Source organism: Tachypleus tridentatus, chromosome 13 (assembly GCF_004210375.1).
Source record: "Tachypleus tridentatus isolate NWPU-2018 chromosome 13, ASM421037v1, whole genome shotgun sequence".
Lineage (NCBI taxonomy): Eukaryota > Metazoa > Arthropoda > Merostomata > Xiphosura > Limulidae > Tachypleus > Tachypleus tridentatus.
The window spans coordinates 179,706,299-179,726,716 of record NC_134837.1 but is presented as its reverse complement, the minus strand read 5'-3'; the positions used below and the strand labels follow the sequence as shown (position 1 = coordinate 179,726,716).

Below are 20,418 nucleotides of genomic sequence, written 5' to 3'. Positions count from 1 at the left end.
CAGGTATAAAAAAGTTTTATTTGTGATTTGAATGTTTATTTAATTATACTCTTCGTGGGAAATCGAGGTGTAAAGGGACATACTCATAACTTTGAGAAACTAATACTATAAAACAGTTTCTACTTTCCTGTCATTCTAACTCTCGGCTACGAAATGACGTTATTCCAACTTATTACGTAATTTAAGTAATTTTAGTTCCTGTCAATTAGAAACAAATAGTCTATGATTGATCAAAAATGAAAGATGTATTTTGAAAGATGTACAAAAAATTACACCTTTTTCAAACTATAAAAACGTGTCTTTGTTAAAATATCGAGTTACTCCAGAAAGAACGTAAATAAATTTTTGTATATATTCTATTCAATATATTAAAAGATTATCATTATTTCTAAATAGGTCGAACATTAGTTCGTACAATAATATTTGAATATTATTTACAAATAGTATTAAGTGCGATAAGGTTCAGCCCTATCTGAACTAAAAAAACTAAGTAAAAAAAGTACACAAATTACAGTGTTCACTCAATTCTTTTTTGAATTTAGGCCTTGCTTAATAAAGGCTTAATTGTTGTTACTGTATTACTTGATTGTGGTGCATTGATACGGTAGTTTTAAAACTTCTTTGTTTTACAATTAGAGTTTTCAGATATAGTTCATATACTCCTATAGCTATAGTTGTATCACCTACCAACTATTTCCAACTTAGGGGGTGTGACCTATATTTTGTGCGTCACGGTATTGTAGTATGCATGATACTCTACGGAAAAGTAAATACTAGTCAGTTTCAAGTTCGAATACCAGTCTCACCAAACATGCTCGCCTTTTAATATGTGGGATGTTATAAAATACGGTCAAACCCATTATTCGTTGGTAAAAGAGTAGCCAAAGAGTTAGCGGCAGGTAGTGATGACTACCTTCTCTCTAGTCTTTCACTGCTAAATTAGGGGCGACTAGTACAGATAAACTTCATGTAGTTTTGCGCGAAATTCAAAACAAAACAAAACAAAACAATTAGATTCAAATCCTTTTTAGAACGGATTATTTTAGCTGTTTTCAGTTTTTATCCTTATCAGTTTCCATGAATTGTTTATCATCGTGCTGTTCCAATTATTCCTTTACTGATAATATTTTCATGACAGATTACACTATGTACCACAAATTTTGTTCCTGGATAGTATGTGTTATTTCTTAATTGATTATGATGTAAATGTACAGAAAATGGCCATTATTCCCTTCAATTTTGCTTTTGTGACCTGGATAATAAAATTAACCTATTTTCTATGTAAAACGGGCGAATTTGCACATTTTCATTTACATAAGATCTGAATAAAACAACATATGAATCAAGATTTACATGCATTTATACTAAACTCATACAAAAATTAACAAAAATGTTTAGAAGTGAGTAGTTTTTCGAGATTTGCGACTGTAATGTAAATCACTTTCACATATCAGCCCCCAGATATAGTCTTCCATCATGTTTTTGTTACACGCTATTTGGTAGCGGAGTTCAAAGTCCAGTATATCTTGGTAGAAGCGCTCGCCTTGTTCTTTGAGGTGCATCGAATGAGCCAGGTGAAGAAGCGGATACTTATTTCCGTTATGGAGCAGCTCAGCTTTGAGTCTTCTGGATGAGCTATCAATGAAGAGGTGCTACTCATTCGGGTAACAGGCAATTCCAATTGCCTCGCACAGACCGGATACATTGTGGCAGAAGCAGAGCCCATCTTGACGAACGAAAAAACTTGAAAAATGTTGATGACGCTTCTTCTGACTTATGACTTGCACACTTTCATCTAACAAATCCCACTCCTTGAGCCTGGATATCAAAAGCGCGGCATTCGACTTTCTTAGACCAAGAACTCTAATCAAGTCATTGAGGTCTATTTGGTTGGATTATTATAGGTTTCTCTCACCATCTGCACCTCTGAAATTGTAATCTGGATCTTCAACGTCTTCCTCCTCTTCTAATTTGTTGCTCTCTTCTGAAGATGGTTGCTTTCTCTCTGGCGGAGTGGGTACAGGGAGCTTAAGGCAGTGCGGAACTTGGGCGATGGTTGATGGAAGGTCAGGATATGTGATAGCAGATGCATTCTTGGAGCACGACGTTTGGAAGGGTCCACCATGCAGAAGTAGCAATTGCTTGAGTGGTCAGTGGGTTCACACCAAATTCTTGGAATAGCAAACTTTATGGCGCTCTTTTCCCCTATGTACCATCCTGCAAAAGAGCAAAATAAAATTATTATGAAAAATACATTTATTTCACCCACAACTAGTATATAAGAAGTTCGTGGAAAATATTTTAAGTGTGATATTTTTTCTATACTATTAAAAATTAAAAATAAAACAAAAGATTTAAATTTTAAAAGGTCTAAAATTTGTACAATATAAAATCTTACTATTCAAGCAAGAAAAATTGTCCGTCTTACGTTCTAGAGGTTTTTGCAGTGCTTGCAGGTAAAATGAGGAGTCCAGGGTTTGTCTTGAACCCCTACAGGTATGCCAAAATATGCCTTGTAGGCTTCACACATTTTAGCAGATACTGTAATAGAGTACTTTTTCGCTCTTATCTTGATAAATTGGCCACATACATAGCAGAATGTATTTGGAGAATGCTTGCAACTTTTTGATGCCATCACTGATAAAATTAGATAGGTCTATGTGTTCACTTAGGCAGCTAGAACTAAACTGAAGTAGTGAGTGGTGAGCCTTTGTATATATATATATTAATACGGAAAGTTCTAGAAAATTCTAAAAGGTTCCTGAATATTCTCGTAAGTTCTACAACTTCCAAGAAAATGCTTGTAAGTTCTACAACATTCTGGAAAGTACTTGAAAATTCTACCTAGAATATTCTGGAAAATGGGTAAATTTAAAAATTTTGTTATCCAGGTCACAAAAGCAAAGTTTTAAGAGAAAAATAGGTCTTTTCGATTTACTTTAGGCATAAGCAATTGGGAAATAACACTTTCCGTCCAGGAACAAGAAAAAATAAAAATTTTGTAACATAGTGTAATTTGCCATATTGCATTGTCCATTCAAACATGGCCCGGCATGGCCAGGTGAATAAGGCGCTCGACTTGAAATATGAGGGTCGCAGGTTCGAATCCCCGTCGCACAAAACATGCTCGCCCTTTCAGCCTTGGGGGCGTTATAATGTAACGATCAATCGTACTATTCGTTGGTAAAAGGGTAGCCCAAGAGTTGGCGGTGATGACTAGCTGCCTTCCCTCTAGTCTTACACTGCTAAATTAGGGACGGCTAGCACAGATGGCACTCGTGTAGCTTTGCACGAAATTTAAAAACAAATAAACAAACAATTCATATATATTACTAATGTTAACTTCCGATCGAAGCAAGCTATGTACTTAGAATAAAACAAAAAATTAGACTGGCAATTGGTATACCGATTTAAATATATTTTTCTTATATTTCTACTCATAAGGATTATGTGCATTGCTTCCTCAGTTGTGCCTTAGCTGTTAACAATATTTTCGGCCATAATTTCAACAATATTCCACGCAATAAAGTATAATAACGTTTGATATATTAGATACTATAGCCAACACTGTTAATAAAAGCAAAAAATATCTAAAAAAGTTTTAAAAGACAAATAAGTTTATCTACCGTATAAAAGGTCATTCTAAGTTCATCTGGATAACGTTTCAACATTTTTGTGTGACCTATTGTGGCATTGTTCATGTGCTTTCCGAGTTCCTTCAAATATTTCAGTGGTTAGAATGATACAGTAAAATATATAGCTTTATTTCCGTTCTGCTTCCAGTAAAACATAGCTTTTAAGTTGTAGAAACTTCGATGGTGAATCGACAGTTTGTGTAGTCGTTTCTTGAAGAATAGCCAGACCAAATGTCGAAAAGTTGCTTTATTATCAAAGTTGATTGTACAGACGTGGATGCAACTCACTCTATCGTTATGATACTTAATAACGAAATATGAGCTGGTCATCCTTCAAGTCAATAATAACGAGCAAACGAAATATGTTCCAGTAATAGAAGAGATTTGATTAAATATGAGCCAATAACTGGATTTAGTTATTTTCTTATTTGCATAGGTAAAAGTTTATGCTGGTCATTCTCAAGATTACTGAACAACGGTTACAAGGCAATAATCGATACCAGGTTTAAATGTTTTTATAACACTGAATGTATGTCGAGTTCTACTGATTTAAAAACGTAATTATTTCGTTTTAACTTGTTGAATTCAATTCCACATGGACCATGATTTGATAGTTAAACTCTCCATTGCAGTCAAGACAGACACGCAGCATGTTACAAAAATATAATGTTAAAAAAACAATAATTCAGTTTTCATTCTTTATAGTTTTGTTTTTTTATTACCAGGGACACTGGATTATTTTCATTTGCAGCACAGCACACAAGCTGGATCATGTAATATTAAATGAGAAGAGGATGTACAAGAATGAGTGAAAAAGGGTTAAGCTGCTTCTAACCACCAGTTGATAAGGAATTAGCAACAATGGACTTCACTGCACTTCTTTGGTTTTTTTTTTAATTTCGAGCAAAGCTACATGAGGGCTATTTGCGCTAATCGTTCCTAATTTAGCAGTGTAAGACTAGAAGAAAGGTAGTTAGTCATCATCACCCACCGCCAACTTTTGAGCTACTCTTTTACAAACAAATAGTGGGATTGACCGTTACATTATAACTTCTCCACGACTGAAAGGGTGAGCATGTTTGGTTGTACGGGAATTAAAACCTGAACGTCCCTAACAAGGTTGACCTACAACAGGGAGTCTACTGGACATTTTATGAATGTTTTTGTTTTCGAAATAAATGTGTAAAATATCTCTTGTGTTACACTTTATTTTTTCCTTTAACCTCCCCCTAGAGAAAACGGTGATTTTTACAAGTTTAAATGAATAATACCTGTTGACTATACTTTATATACATATAACAGTGCATTTATGTAAATGACTAACTACTGTTGACCATACTTTACATACACATGATAGTGTGTATATGTGGATGCGTGTGTGTATTGTTTACAGTTTTGGAATTTTCACTCTGTGTGTGTGTTGTTTTTGCGCAAAGCTGCACAATAGACTACCTGCTGTCAGGGAATCGAACTCATAATTTCAGCCTTATGAGTTCTTAACATTGCTGCTGCTCCCTAGAGGACTTTTTAATCTGAACAGCACCTAATGTATACGTAAGTAAAATGAACAGGTCAGAGACCCTTACGGTTATGGTACAGGCCTTCCTAATTCTGAAATACTTGCTAGAAAGACAGTAGTCAGACTGCTAGAAGGGTTTTTTGAACTAAATAACGGGATTGGCTGTCATATTTATAACTCGCCCACCACGGAAAGTTAGCCTATTTGTTTGAAATCAAGCACAAAACTACACAATGCTGGGCCACTGGAGGGATTTTTGGCACAATGAAAGATAAAATCCTTATTAAAAGTTTCAGCCGACTATCTTCAGTAACGCCCCCTCTCCATTAGCACAACAGTGTCTGCGGGTTTCGATACCTGTGGGGGGCAGAACACAGATTGTCCACAGTGTAGTTCTATACCTTATCACAAACAAACAAAGAATCTTCGGTAACGCTAACCATGATGAAAGTGAATGTGTTAGCTAAAGCGCCAAAGCAGCCGACCGAAATTTTTCAGTGTAAGTTTTATCTTTCACCGTGTACTTTATAAGAAATAACTCTGAAACATTGATTGTTAGTAAACATAATTTACAAAACAAGAAATTACAAAACTTGGTACTTACATCAGGAAATCAAACTAACGAGTTAATTTCTGGTTCATATACATTACCCAGCGAACTGTTTTGTTCCATAAAACTGCGATGCAGGGTAGTCGGTAGGGGGCGCGCGAATCTGTCTATAGGAACTTATGAACTATATCATGAGGCATAAATTAAAAATAGGTTTTACAAAGTATGATACAAATATCATTACTATTAAGAAATACAGTAACAATAATTAGCGTAGAAAAACTATAAGTACAGAATACCAAAAAGCAACAGGTTATACGGAGGTAGGGGAGTAAAAATGTTTACGCACCAATGTCTTATAACTAAGGTTATTTTTTAGTTCCTCCTTCGTTCGTTAGGATACAGTTGTCTGTAAATAGTGAAGACTGACGTATTTATTTTGAATTTATGCTAACACAGTGTTGTGCATAGTGTCCGATTCATATATTGAATATTTGTTTCTTTATAGTTAGACACCAAGCTACACAATGAGCTATCGGCGCCCTCCCACTACGAGTATCGAAATCCAGTTTCTAACCGTATACCACAGACATACCGCTATTATATCAAATTAGCACTGACTTTTATATAAAAATAAAGTGTTCCTATTTACATAAAACATAAAAAAAACATTTCCAGACAAGTAAACTAAATATTTACTATCACGCGCTCTCCGATTCATTTTGTCAAACTAAATACAGCATCACACAGTTTCCACTTCAGACACACATATGTGTGAAAAACAAACTTAGTTTATCACGCACTAAAAACAAAATGACAGACGAAATAAATTCCTTGTAAGAAATGTTTGCAAATACACATTTCCATTCAAGAATTAAAAATAGCTATAAACGTCACCTCCAAGTTATTGCCCAAGACGGTTTTCGCTCTCTCATAGAACTCATTCGGTGGACTAAACGATGAAACGCAACCAGTCATCTGAAAAGTTCTCCCCTTCCACAAAGGACACAGCATATAATTTAATGTGACTTTGTTTTGAAATAACCAAACCAAATTGATAAGCTATTTGTACGTGTAGTATAATACAATAAATAGCGTTCTAGAAAATATTTAGTTTATCATCGTCCAGGCTAACTGACGAATTCGGGTACTTAACGAAAGATCTCTTGGGTAAGCGACTTGCGGGATACAAAAGATAGGTTTGAAATGTTGTTTTAATAGAAGTCTGACAACGTGAGAGGAATATAGAAAAAATCTATAGTTAACCCGACTTTTGTAATATTGTTTTCTGATGCTTCGCTGAATTAGAGCGTTTATTAACTAGTGTAAGGCCCTGGCGTGGCCAGGTGGTTAAGGAGCTTGATTGACAATCTGAGGGCCACGGATTTGAATCCCTGTCACACCAAAAATGCTCGCCCTTTTAACCGTGGAGGCGCTATAATGTTATGGTCAATCCCACTATTAGTTGGTGAAAGAGTAGCCCAAGAATTGGCGATGGGTGGTGATGACTAGCTTCCTTCCCTCTAGTGTTACAATGCTAAATTAGAGACGGCTTGTGCAGATAGCCCTCGTGTAGCTTTGCGCAAAATTCAAAACAAACTGGTATTAACTGTTGAAATTCGACAAAATATACAAAGTTGTGACACTTCACTGAATTCGCATTATTATCTCGCCACACAAAATCAAATCCACTAAGATGTGCTCTTTTTCAAAGTTATTTTCAAACAAAAAAAATCATCTCTAGCAATGTTGATATTGTGAGTATTTCTTGCCTCCAACCTTAAGAGGTTTTTTTAAATTAGTCATTTCTATTTATGCAGTTGTTAAAAGCAGAGTAGCTTTATACCACTCCACTTTAACAGGTTTTACCTTGTCATCCATGTTTTTGCACTTGTTAATAGAATTCTTAGAAAATTACATAACAAACCTATTCGAGCTCGAAATGAAAACACGTTCAAACGTACTTACTACAGGAGCATTTTAATTTAAAATGTAACATATATGTATGAACCTAAAACGACATAAACAATCAGTAGCGGATTTAAAGTTGTGTGGGGCCAGGTGCTAATAATTTTTACGGGCCCTAAATCTCATGTAATTTTACAATGAATAAATTTGTTTATGGGCTCCCATTTATACGACCCGACATGTCCAAGTGGATAAGGCACTCGACTCGTAACCTGAGGTCGCGGGTTCGAATCCTCGTCACACCAAACATGCCCGCCTTTTCAGCTGTGGGACATTATAATATGACGATCAATCCCACTATTAGTTTGAAAAGAGTAGCCCAAGAGTTGGCGGTGGGTAGTGATGACTAGCTGCCTTCCCTCTAGTCTTACCCTGTTAAATTAGAGATCGCTAGCGCAGATAGCTCTCGTGTAGCTTTGTGCAAAATTCAAAACAAACCGAACCCATTAATACCATCGGTCCTGAGGCTGAGCCCCTCCAGCCCCAACTAAATACAACACTGTAAATAATATTCTGAAAACTGGCCTTTCAAAATTATTTTTAATATTGCAGTATTACGTTAAAATGTTTGTATAAAAGTTTGCATAATAAAAAGGTTTTCTGTCAAACCCATACACACAGAAATTAACATGCATTCACAAGAGTTACTTAACATCTTCGCACTCATTTTTATGGCGTATTTAACTTTTTATTCTTCGTTATATCCATACGCTGTTGTTGTTGTTTATTCTTAAGCCCAAAAATGGGCGACCTACCACTGATATCGAAATTCAGTTTCCAGCGTTGTAAGTACGCAGACACGCCGCTGTCCCCCTGGAGGATTTATTCATTAATAAATTACATAATTTGTTTTCACAAATCATATTATCTAGCTTTTAAAACCTATCGAAATTCGAAAATATGTATATAAAGATTTGGCATTTAAAGCCACGGTTTAAAATTAAAAAATATCGAATTTATATCTGACAAGCTGTTTACAAACTTTCGTATAAACAGCATTTTCTGTATTTGCACCTTAAAGGACACAATTTTTTACCTTAATATGACTAGTGCTACGTAGATCTGCCCGTAAAGAAAAATCTGGATCAACCGTCCGCAACTTCGAGATGTTTTCAAACTACATAATTGTAGTAAGATGTTATAATTTCAGTTATTATGTTGTTACGTATCTTGAAGGTAACCATTCAACAAAAACACACATGTAACTGTTTACGTGCACATAAACGTGCTCAGCAGTTTCGTGTTTTTCTTATAGCAAAGCCACAGCGCGCTATCTGCTCACCCCACCGAGGGGAATCGAACCCCTAATTTTAGCGTTTTAAATCCGAATACATACCGCTGTACTAGCGGAAGGCCACCAGTTTTGACAAGCTGTTTTGTTTTATAGTTTATCGGTTGAGAATATGAGTTTGAATGAATACGTTTTAATATTATATGGAAAACGTTTTTCAAAAATCATCACAAAGAAGGAAGTGAGCTACAAAACACTATCCGCCACAACCTGCTGGGTTACTCTTCTACGATCAAACGAAGAATTGGATTAGATAGTCAGCGTATAGCGCAGCCACGACTCAAAATCTGTAACGCGTTAATCTGGCATTAGAACGCGAACATGAACCCTCAAATTCACATTCTAAGCACGCTAATCGTTAAGTCATGGCCTCTCGATTAAAATATGACTACTTAAAAATTAACATATACGTATTTTATATATATATATGAATAAACTATGACAGTTTATTTTCAGGATGTGACATCTATCCTTCGTGTCTTTTCCCACATAGTTTAGATTGATGAGTAAACATTTTCTGTACATAAACGTTAGGACTAATATTAATAGATGTTTACATTAGTCAAACATGCTGACAGTGTATATCGCGTGAAATAGGAAACACTGAATACAGTTACTTAACGTGTTAATAAAGAAGAATCTTTGTTTATTTCATCTACATGAGTTATAAGATCAGTAGATTTGTACACTGGAATCAAAATTATATTGTATATTATTTTTATTTTCTGATCTAAACTTATCTGATATCCTATAGTTATTTGTTCTAAAAGGAATAACCAGTTATTGGGCCCAGTTTTTTGAGCCGAATCAAGGATTGTCTATCACTTTGGTAACGTGTCTGCAGATTGTCTATCCTTTTGATAACGTGTCCATAGGTTGTTTCTCACCTTGATAAGGCGTCCACAGATTGTCTATCTCTTTTATAACGGGTCCACACAGTATTTCTCACTTCGATAACGCGCCAACAGATGATAGCCAGAAACTTCCTCAGCAGTATTGTGTCTCGAATCACAGACCCTTCCACCTGCAGCGGACACGCTGGACACTAGGTCAGAAATAGCTTATTGTTTTACATGAGTTATCTAATATTTACAAATACGATATACTTTTTTGAACAGGAAACAAAACGAGATAGCAAAGCTTTATCATGACGGTATCTCACATAATAGTAACCTGAATATGTGTATTTACTTATTAATCATTGGTGGAGTCCTTTCATTCGTTATTTGTTTATTCCGTAACAAAACTTGTAGAATTCACCTCAGATAAGTTTCAGTGTTAGTTACCATTACATGTGATAAAAGGTTGAATTCGAAAACTCCATATGTATACAATTCTTTTTTAATAAAGTCATAAATTTTTGTTTTTTCGCTTTTTGGAAATAATATACTAAATGTTATTAGACAAACGACATCAAACACAGAAACAACAGAATTAATATACGTGATAAAAGAATAATAAAATTAGAATTCATATTACTTGATGAAGTAGACTTTATTAAACTGCTTACTATCACATTTTATGTAAGCTCTAAACATTTCTTAAAACAACTTTAATCAATGAATTTGGTTATTTAATAGACTGACTTGACAAAATCCAGCTGTTCATGTATCATAACCAGCACGTGCAGTTTTAAGAAAAAGTATGATTCAAGCTATTCAACCTTCTTCTCGCACGTTTTAAAATTTGGCGCAAAGATACACGAGGGCTATCTGCGCTAGCCGTCCCTGATTTAGCAGTGTGAGACTAGAGAGAAGGCAGTTAGTTATCACCACCTGCCGCCAATTCTTGGGCTACTCTGTTACCAGTGGATAGTGGAATTGATCATCACATTATAACGCCCCTACGGTATTTCACGGGGACCATTTTGTGACGGGGATTAAAACCTGTGACCCTCGGATTACGAGTCGAGTTCTTTAACAACCTGGCAATGCCGGGCCAGGCTCTGACATAAGTCCAAAGATTTATAACGCTAAAACACGGGTTTCAATACATGTGATGAGCACAGCTCAGATAATCCATTGTGTAGTATCGTTACACTTAACAACATAGAAAGAGCAATTTGTTACTGCAAATAATAAAAGTTTTGGAAAAAAAAACTATCAAAATTAAATTAATTTAGAAAACATGTTATCTTGCTAAGAAAATTTGCATACCTTTCGGAATTTCTTTCTTTTCTGCCGCAGATGTTCAGTTGTCCAAATTAAATTCTGATTAATAGAAATCCATCTGGTAATTTACCATGAAAATCCTCCACTCCGTTGCTGAGTATCAGTTACGATCCAATGTTAATTTGATGAGCAGTTTCTCTTTAACAACCAGTTCTCTGTTTTAACCTATAAAAATAATTCCATTCTCAAATTAAGATACTAAGTTTCAGAGTGCTAATATGTTGTTTCAAAATTCATGAAGTGAAGGACCAGTACTGATTTCATAGTCCAGAAGCATAGAGGTTGGAATTCCAATAAGATAACAACCAAGATGGCTGCTGAAACACATATTTACTCTTATCTCAATCTCTACGAGTGGAAGAACAACAAATCTTTATACGCACACCTAGACTTTCTCTTGTTGTTGTTTTTTCAATATTTCCGATTTCAGCTTACTTTAATACTTCTCAATCAACCCTTAGTTAAATATGGCGGCCAAGATGGCGGAAAAAAACATATTGTATCACTACCGTAGCATTTAATCGACATATTTCTATGATGATATTGGTGTCTATAATGAGGTTTTCAGGGGTGAGGAATTAATTTAGCGACATATGAATTAAACTAGAGAAGACTTAAACCCATTATGCTCTCAAGTTTTACGTGCATACGTATTTGGTACGATTTCATTCCATACTTACTTATTATGGTTTAATGTTAAATGTTATTTTTAATTAATCCAATTGTAAAAAAAAAAAACGTTGAGCACTAAAACAGGAACTAAGCATACAATTATTCGTAATAGTTGATAATCAACTATTTTATAAATCTATATGGTTACCTATACAAAATATGCTTAAACCAACTTATATTACGCCTATTTCTTAGTATCCTATAGTACGCATTATTACGACCCTAACGTATCAATCTGTAAATAAAAGAAAACAACCTAGCCAAAATTGCAACAGTTTTGTTTCATCTTTCAGATAAAATATCATTTTTTAAACAAATCGATTTACATATAAAATTCATAAAACATAACTACATGCTCAGCACTAACTAACAATGAGCGTAAAACTGGAACATGTGAATAAAAGAAAATAAATGACAAAAGTCTGTCACTCCACAATTTATTCACTGGCTTCACTCTCGTCAGTGTGGTTCACTACCTCATTGTCAGATCCTTCTTCACTCTCTTCAGTGTGGTTCATCACTTTATTATCAGACTCTCCTTCACACTCTTCAGTGTGGTTCATCACCTCATTACCAGGCCCTCCTTCACTCTCTTCAGTGTGGTTCACCACTCATTTGTCAGGCCCTCCTTCACTCTCTTCACTGTGGTTCATCACCTCATTGCCAAGCCCTCCTCCACTCTCATCATGTGGTTCACCACTTCATTGTCAGGTTCCCCTTCACTCTCTTCAGTGTGGTTCATCACCTCATTGTCAGGCCCTCCTTCACTCTCTTCAATGTGGTTCACCACCTCTCTGTCAGACCCTCATTCATTCTCTTCATTGTGGTTCATCACTTCACTGTTAGGCCTTCCTTCAATCTCTTTAGTGTGGTTCACCACTTCATTGTTAGGCTCTCCTTCACTCTCTTCAGTGTGGGTCACCACTTCACTGTTAGGCCTTCCTTCAATCTCTTTAGTGTGGTTCACCACTTCATTGTTAGGCTCTCCTTCACTCTCTTCAGTGTGGGTCACCACTTCATTGTCAGACCCTACTTCAATCTCGCCAGTGTGATTCACCACTTCATTGTCAGGTTCCCCTTCACTCTTGTCAGTGTAGTTCACCACGTCATTGTCAAAATACAAAAGTTGTGAAAAACAAGACAATTGTATGTTCCGCAAATACGTCATTTATTCCTGAGCATGGTTCTCGACAGTAAATGCAATATTAGGTATAACGAGAGAACTGATTTTCTGCACAGCTACACCTAGCATTTATTGAACTTCGTTTCCCACTTGAACAACCAATGATTTGAGATATCTCAGGTAGTGCTACTGGCTTATCAAAAGGAAACATAACGTGGACAAAGGTCTTTGCCATCTTATCACGTTCCCGTCCAAACTTAGTTATGTGAAGATCCAGAGGGTCCAGGTGCAGGTCTGAAAAAGAGTTGTCTTTACATTCTCTGCGAAGGATTCTGATGTAGATATAAATTATTTTAGCTTTGAATTGATCTTTATGTTGTTTTTGGAAGTTTTCTTTAACCTGATATCACAGCAGACATTCGACATTGTAAACCAACTGGTCTTGATGTGAAACGTGCATGTGAGATTGTTTGGTTAATTAGTTGTACAAAGATAAGACACATACACATACAGTGCCTTTTGAAATTACACCTTGTGCAGCCATCTCTATAATTTTTTGTATCATTATAACGTCTGCTTCTTCGTGTGTTGATTACAAGTCGTCCCTCGTGACACCTCCAAGTTGAACTTCTTCTTGTCAGTGACAACCAGCGTAGGCCTTGGTTTGTTCGTTCATTAAATTTCGTGCAAGGCTACTCGATGGCTATTTGAGTTATCTGTCCCTAATTTAGAAGTGATAAAGTAGAGAGAAAGTAGCTAGTTAACACCATCTGCTGCCAACTCTTGTAAAAATCGGATTGACTATGACATTATAACGCTCCCTCTGGTAAAAGTGCAAGAAAGTTCGTTAAAGGGATTCTAACCCGAAAAGAGAAAATTGCAAGTGGAATGCCCTAACCACTAAGGCCATACCAAGCCCTTATTGTTAGTAACATATAATACAACGTATTGACAAGGACGTGAAGAAATTGACTGCAACAAATTATTTCTGCTGGTTTGTAGTCCTGTCCGACACTGTCTTGTGACGCTGTTGGTGCTAAGATCATAATAGCGGTCAAAGACAAGATACAAGTCAGGTTGTTAGAACTTTGTAAAAGATCAGTTTCTAGGCCGACATTTTCTTAGCATTAGTGTTCAATTTTAACGTCTATTTGTTATCAATCATAAGTCTGAAAGTTAAAATAAAATTTCTTCCAGTTGCTTAACGCACGTTTTGCTACCTCCAGTCTATATCTGCAGATATATGCGTGCGTGAGAAATATCAACGATGTTATTTGAATGTACAGTTTATAATAGTAAAACAGAAGATGGCGCTACTCATAGTAGATTCTACCAATATGGTCGAACGAATAAAATAATTTAAAACAGATTCATGTTTATACCAGCAAAAACAACTTAAACATTTGAGGAAGATTTCGAATACATTTGCATTTTTCGCTAAATTGTCACAGCAGGTAAGTTAAATATAAAATCCGGGTATAGGCCTAATTAAGTGAATAATATTTAACTATAAGCGTGGATTAAAACCACCTTCTTAATGAGGCCTAATTTACTTCTAAAAATGAACGATGAATAACACTGATGTCTTATTTTTTCAAACTAAATGCTCGGTAGTAGCAAAGCTTTGTTAAAGTATAAATCAAAGACACAGAATTTTTCCAGTGTGAGTATATATATCATACAGTAGTCTTAGCTGTAGAGATATGTTTATTTGTTTAATTATACTTTCAGGACTAAATTTACGTAAGAATTAAATCGCTGTTTAATATATCTCACTTAGTGTTCAAATAATGAATACGGTGGTGCTATATATTTGCAAAGGATATGCCACAGTTACTTTCACGTGATGGTTATAAGCTACAAGTGTTAATTATAACTTTTCCCGCCATCTTGGCTGTCATATTAGATAAATAATTAATTCAGCAACAAAATAAGTTAAACTTTGAAATTGCAAACCTAAAAAACAACAACAATTAGGTTTAGACACAAATTTGGCTGTGTTATCTATCATGAAAAATGAGTTACATGTAAATGTGCGTTTTGGCAGCCATGTTAAATATCTCGAAACGTTGAAGGATACCAAAATGGCATCATCTACATTCATAACCAACCCACACAAACTGTATAAAAACCACCGAAAAACATTTTAAGGTTGTTTTAGAGCATTGCTCTACAAATAATAGTGCGCACCCACCCCAGGGGAGCCGGCCCTTTTGGGTGAAACTCCAAAATAACAATGGAAGAAAACAGGAGGATTAGAAGCGACGATAACCTAACAAAACAAACATTTTGCTCTCAAAGTTTGTTGTTGTTGATTTCGCTCTGTCATTTACTCGTTCCTTACAAACATTAGTTCATTTCTGGTAAAGAAAATACATATGTAAAAACGACTGGTTTGGGTTGAGAAAAATGAACCTAGACCATCAACTGGCATACTACATTAAACCAGAAATTTACTGACTTATACAACGAAACATAAACCAAATCAACATTAGGAATGACAGGAATAAAAACATGTGCCACAACAAAAAACTAGAAAAACTAAGATGTAAACAACAGAAAAGACAAGACAAACCGTTGACTAACCTAATAATTAACAGATCCGAACGAAAATTAAACACAGACGAGATACATCTACTAAACAAAGGACTCAACTTCGCAATAGCACCTAGGTATATTACAACCTTAGAAATTAAAACATGTTTACAAGACCTAGCCAGGAGACTTGTGATAGTTTCCACAGAAAACAAAAACAACCAACAGAAAGAAGACAACTTCGACATTTTTATTGACATCCAACAGCCAAACTTCCCCCCAAAAAATTAAAAATTTATATATATTTTCCAGAAACACCTTAAAACAACACCTTGAACGATTTTTGAAAGAATCTTCTCACAAAACCACCAACATAATTTCACAAAACAGAAAGCTTAAAAAACAATCTTACAAAAAGAGACATTAATTCCATTAAAAATCTAAAATAAGACAAAAACATAAAAATTCTAAAAGCAGATAAAGGAAACGCTATAGTCATAACGAACACGAGTGAATACATCCACAAAATGAAGAACATCCTATCAGACAAACAATTTAAACCAATACACACAAATCCAACAAAGACACACGAAACGCAACTAAACAAAATACTACTAAAAATGAAAAAGCCAATACAATTTCAAAAACACTTTATTCCTACCTACGCAAGAACGACTCACGCACACCACAGATATACGGCACCCCCAAACCTCATAAACCAGATTGTCCATTAAGACCAATAATGTCCACAAATTAATGTATTAATTACAATCTTGGTAAATACATAGCATGGGCATTCTACAAATATGCAACATCAGCCAGCTCATTCATTAAAAGACTCTTTTAATTTCATGTCTAATCTTAATCAACTTGGTCATACAGCCTTAATGGCCAATTTCAATATTATATCCCTCTTTACAGAAGTTCCAACTGCTGAAGCCTGCAAGATAGCCTTAGAACTCTATATCCGAGACCCTAACCCATCAATAGACATTCCCAGCAACCCTCATAGAATTCACCACGATTAAGACAAACTTCATGTTCAACGACCACAACTATATACAAATAAATGGCCTAAGCATGGGCAACCCAGTATCACCAGTTCTAGCCAATATTTTTTGTGACACAAGTTGAAACACAAGCAATTAACACAGCATTACATCCACCACTGTACTGGTACAGATATGTAGACGACAGGATTGCGGGATTCACATATGCAGAACACACACTTAATTTTTTCAATCACATTAACGCTATATATCCCAACATTAACTTTACATGTGAACAGGAAGAAAGCAATCAAATATCATTTCTTAACCTCAAAATTACAAGAACCGATACACAATTTAAAACAGAAATCCACCGAAAAATCACCCATACTGGACTATACATTTCTTGGGACTCAGCACATGAAACAAAACAAAAACTCAACATACTAAGAAACCAAATAAACACAGCCATAAAACTATGCTCACCAGATAAAATTAACGACGAATTAGCAAAATAAAACAATACTTCATCAACATCAATCAGTTTCCTCCGCAAACCGTAGAAAACATTATACGCACACACCCAGACAAAAAGCAAGATGAACTAACAAAAGTAAATATATCCCACGAATTAAAAAATCACGAAATCACATATATTCCCGACAACAGCAGAAAAGTAACCAACATTTGGCAAAAACTAGTAACAAAATATGACATTCCAGTTAATACCAAATTTATTCAAAAACCAGGCACAAAACTAAAGTCTATACTATGTAAAAGTTACACTGACAAACACAACACCAACATTATTTATAAAATACAATGTGATAACTGCCACCACTTCTATACTGGAGAAACAAGTAGAAAAACCAGATTGAAAAAACACAAAAAGTCACCTTCACACGTTTTCGAACACTGCAAGTCAAATAAACACAACATAACCATAGAAAACACTCAAATGCTAAATAAAGAAACAAACATAAACAAACGCAAAATTAAAGAAGCCTTACTTATACAACAACTCAAGCCCAAAATAAACCAATACAAAGGAACATCTTTATACCTATATTGATAAATATAATCAAACATCTAAGCATGCCCTCTAAATCCACACACTCAATTACACATTTAGCTATCGGTCAGTTACCTCTTTCTTTCTTTATGAACCTGACGATGACTGAAGAAGGTCGAAACGTTGTTCGCTCCACTACATAAAAATTTCTCAACCCAAACCAGTCGTTTTTACATATATATTTCTCTACAAGTGGATTTTCTCGTCATCACTGGTAAAGAAAATGTTGATTTTGTTGTCATCACTTGCCAAAGTTATTTCAATGTGAAGGGAGGGGCGCAACGGAAATTTCGCTGAGTTAGGGGAGCATGCCGCTATTTAAAGCTTAGAAAATAGTATTTTTAGAACAAAATGCATTCACCGCAGGGAATCGAATCCCATATTTTAGCTTTGTGAGCCCATAAATATACCTCTTTTCCACCATTTGATGGATGCTAATTACAAATTAAAGTCTAAATTGGGCCTTGAAGACTGAAATAACTTGCATAACGGTCTATAAAAATACAGAACAGAGTTGGAGCTAAGATGTAAACCTCATGCGCTTGGAGAAAACGTACTGCCTCCCCTGATGCTTGCTTATGTAACGTTCATATAATAACTTGTACACTTTGTCGTTCATGTTTTGTGTAACAAGTACATTTTGTTTTTTTAGATCAATTACAGCTGGTTCTAAATCTCTAGGTTCTCTAAGGATGGAAAAGATTTGACGCTGCAAGAAATTGACCTACTAGAAGTTAAAGTAGAATAAAACACCACCTACAGGGGTATTGAAGAAAAAATAAATATTTGCTTAACATACAGCCATTCTAGCTAGATACGAGAAGCTATAGTTTTGTAGCTTACATATACATAACCACAGTTTGTATCTGTCAAGGCCACTGTTTTAGTATCTAGATCAACTTTTTTCATTGTTTTAATATTACTCCTAAGACTCGACCCATATTTATCTTTCAACTAAGGTTGTTAACCATCAACACGAATAAAAAATAATATTGGTGTCTTTTGAAATAAAACGTATACAAAATATTCTGAGGAGAAAGATAAAATGCCCTTGCATCCACTTTTCGAAATGATACACATTTCGGAGATAAGTTCATTTTGTGTAATATTCTTTACTTTGAATTTCGCGTAAAGCTACTCGAGGGTTATCTGCGCTAGCCGTCCCTAATTTAGCAGAGCAAGACTAGAGGGAAGGTAGCTAGTCATCACCACCCACCGCCAACTCTTGGGTTACTCTTTTTGATTTTATAATTGACCGTCACATTATATAACACCCTCACGGCTGAAAGAGTGATCATGTTTAATGTGACAGGGATTCGAACCCGCGACCCTCGGATTACGAGTCAAGTACCTTAACCACCTGGCCATGCCAGGCAATTTTGTGCTATGATCACTTGTATTATCAGTTCAGGGCACTTTAAGTGCTCTTTGTTTTTGTTTTACTCTTATCTTAATGTCTAGTACCCTAGTGTATTTAATTGGAATCTTTAGTTGCTGTTAAGAGCAAAGTTCCACTGACAATAACAGAAGGGATCGAACAGTTACTTAAAGAGCCGAGAGTGGCCTAATATCAGCTTGTTGGATTTTGTAGATACGAGATTCAATGGTTCACATCCCATTGCCGATAAAAAATAGAAAAATGAAATCGTATTCCGCACTCTGGAGCTGCAGATATGTTATAATAGTAACAATAAACTCCCACTATTCGATTACAGTGGCCCAAAAGTTGGCGGTTGATGCTTTTAATTTGCTATTTTCCCTCCAGTCTATCGGTTGGAAATTGGGCAAATCTAGTTCAACATACCCGAATTAGTCAGATACAAACAATGCAAAAATTGTGAAGTGTTTTTCAAAGTATCACAACCATTCTTTGTTTAAAGTTTATAGTTCATTGTAAGGTATTTTGTTGTTTGTTTGTCTGCTTTTTCTGAAACTTAAAAAAATTAAAATTCAACTAGATTTACTGGAATGAAAATTATCAAATTATTTTTCTTCTTGAATAGAAACGCCTAAAGTGATAAAGCTTGAAAAACAGCTTTAAATTCTGGTAGATACATTCACTGAAATATTAATTCTGATGGATAACTTCAGTAAAAGATTATTTTAATGGAAAAATTCAGTGAAATATTAATTGTGATAAATACATTCAGTGGACTATTAATTCTTATAGATACATTCAGTGGAATATTAATTCTGATGGGTACATTCAGTGGAATATTAATTCTTATGGGTACATTCAGGGGAATATTAATTCTTATGGGTACATTCAGGGGAATATTAATTCTTATGGGTACATTCAGGGGAATATTAATTCTCATAGATACATTCAATGAAATATTAATTCTGATGGGTACATTCAGTGGAATATTAATTCTGATGGATACGTTCAGTGGAATATTAATTCTGATAGATAAATTCATTGAAATATTAATTTTGATCAATATCTTTAATGGAATATTAATTCTGATAAGTATATTTTGTGGAATATTAATTCTGGTATACACATTAACGTAATGTTAATTCCGAAATGTACATTTAGCGGAATATTTCTAAATGATAGAGAATTGAGATGTAGATTGTTTGTTTTGGAATTTCGCACAAAGCTACTCGAGGGCTATCTGTGCTAGCCGTCCCTAATTTAGCAGTGTGAGACTAGAGGGAAGGCAGCTAGTCATCACCACCCACCGCCAACTCTTGGGCTACTCTTTTACCAACGAAAAGTGGGATTGACCGTGACATTATAACGCGCCCACGGCTGGGAGGGCGAGCATGTTTGGCGCGAACCCACGACCCTCGGATTACGAAGCGCACGCCTTAACGCGCTAGGCCATGCCAGGCCTTAGATGTAGAACACGTGATTTACGAAAACGTGCCTAACTTAACAAAACCTTAT

General features: G+C 35.3%; 1 long non-coding RNA gene across 3 annotated transcripts; it reads right to left on the bottom strand.

Moving 5' to 3' along the window:
• Positions 1–517: 517 nt before the first annotated feature.
• On the bottom strand, positions 518–18,125 carry LOC143237722 (uncharacterized). Of its 3 annotated transcripts, none has more exons than XR_013020209.1 (4): positions 17,601–18,125; positions 11,120–11,299; positions 9,851–10,008; positions 518–2,217 (listed from the first exon to the last, which is right to left on the bottom strand). It is a non-coding gene; the product is annotated as an uncharacterized LOC143237722 (long non-coding RNA). The 3 variants fall into 3 exon arrangements; XR_013020210.1 differs by having other exon boundaries at positions 17,936–18,125; XR_013020211.1 differs by having other exon boundaries at positions 18,059–18,115.
• Positions 18,126–20,418: the final 2,293 nt, after the last annotated feature.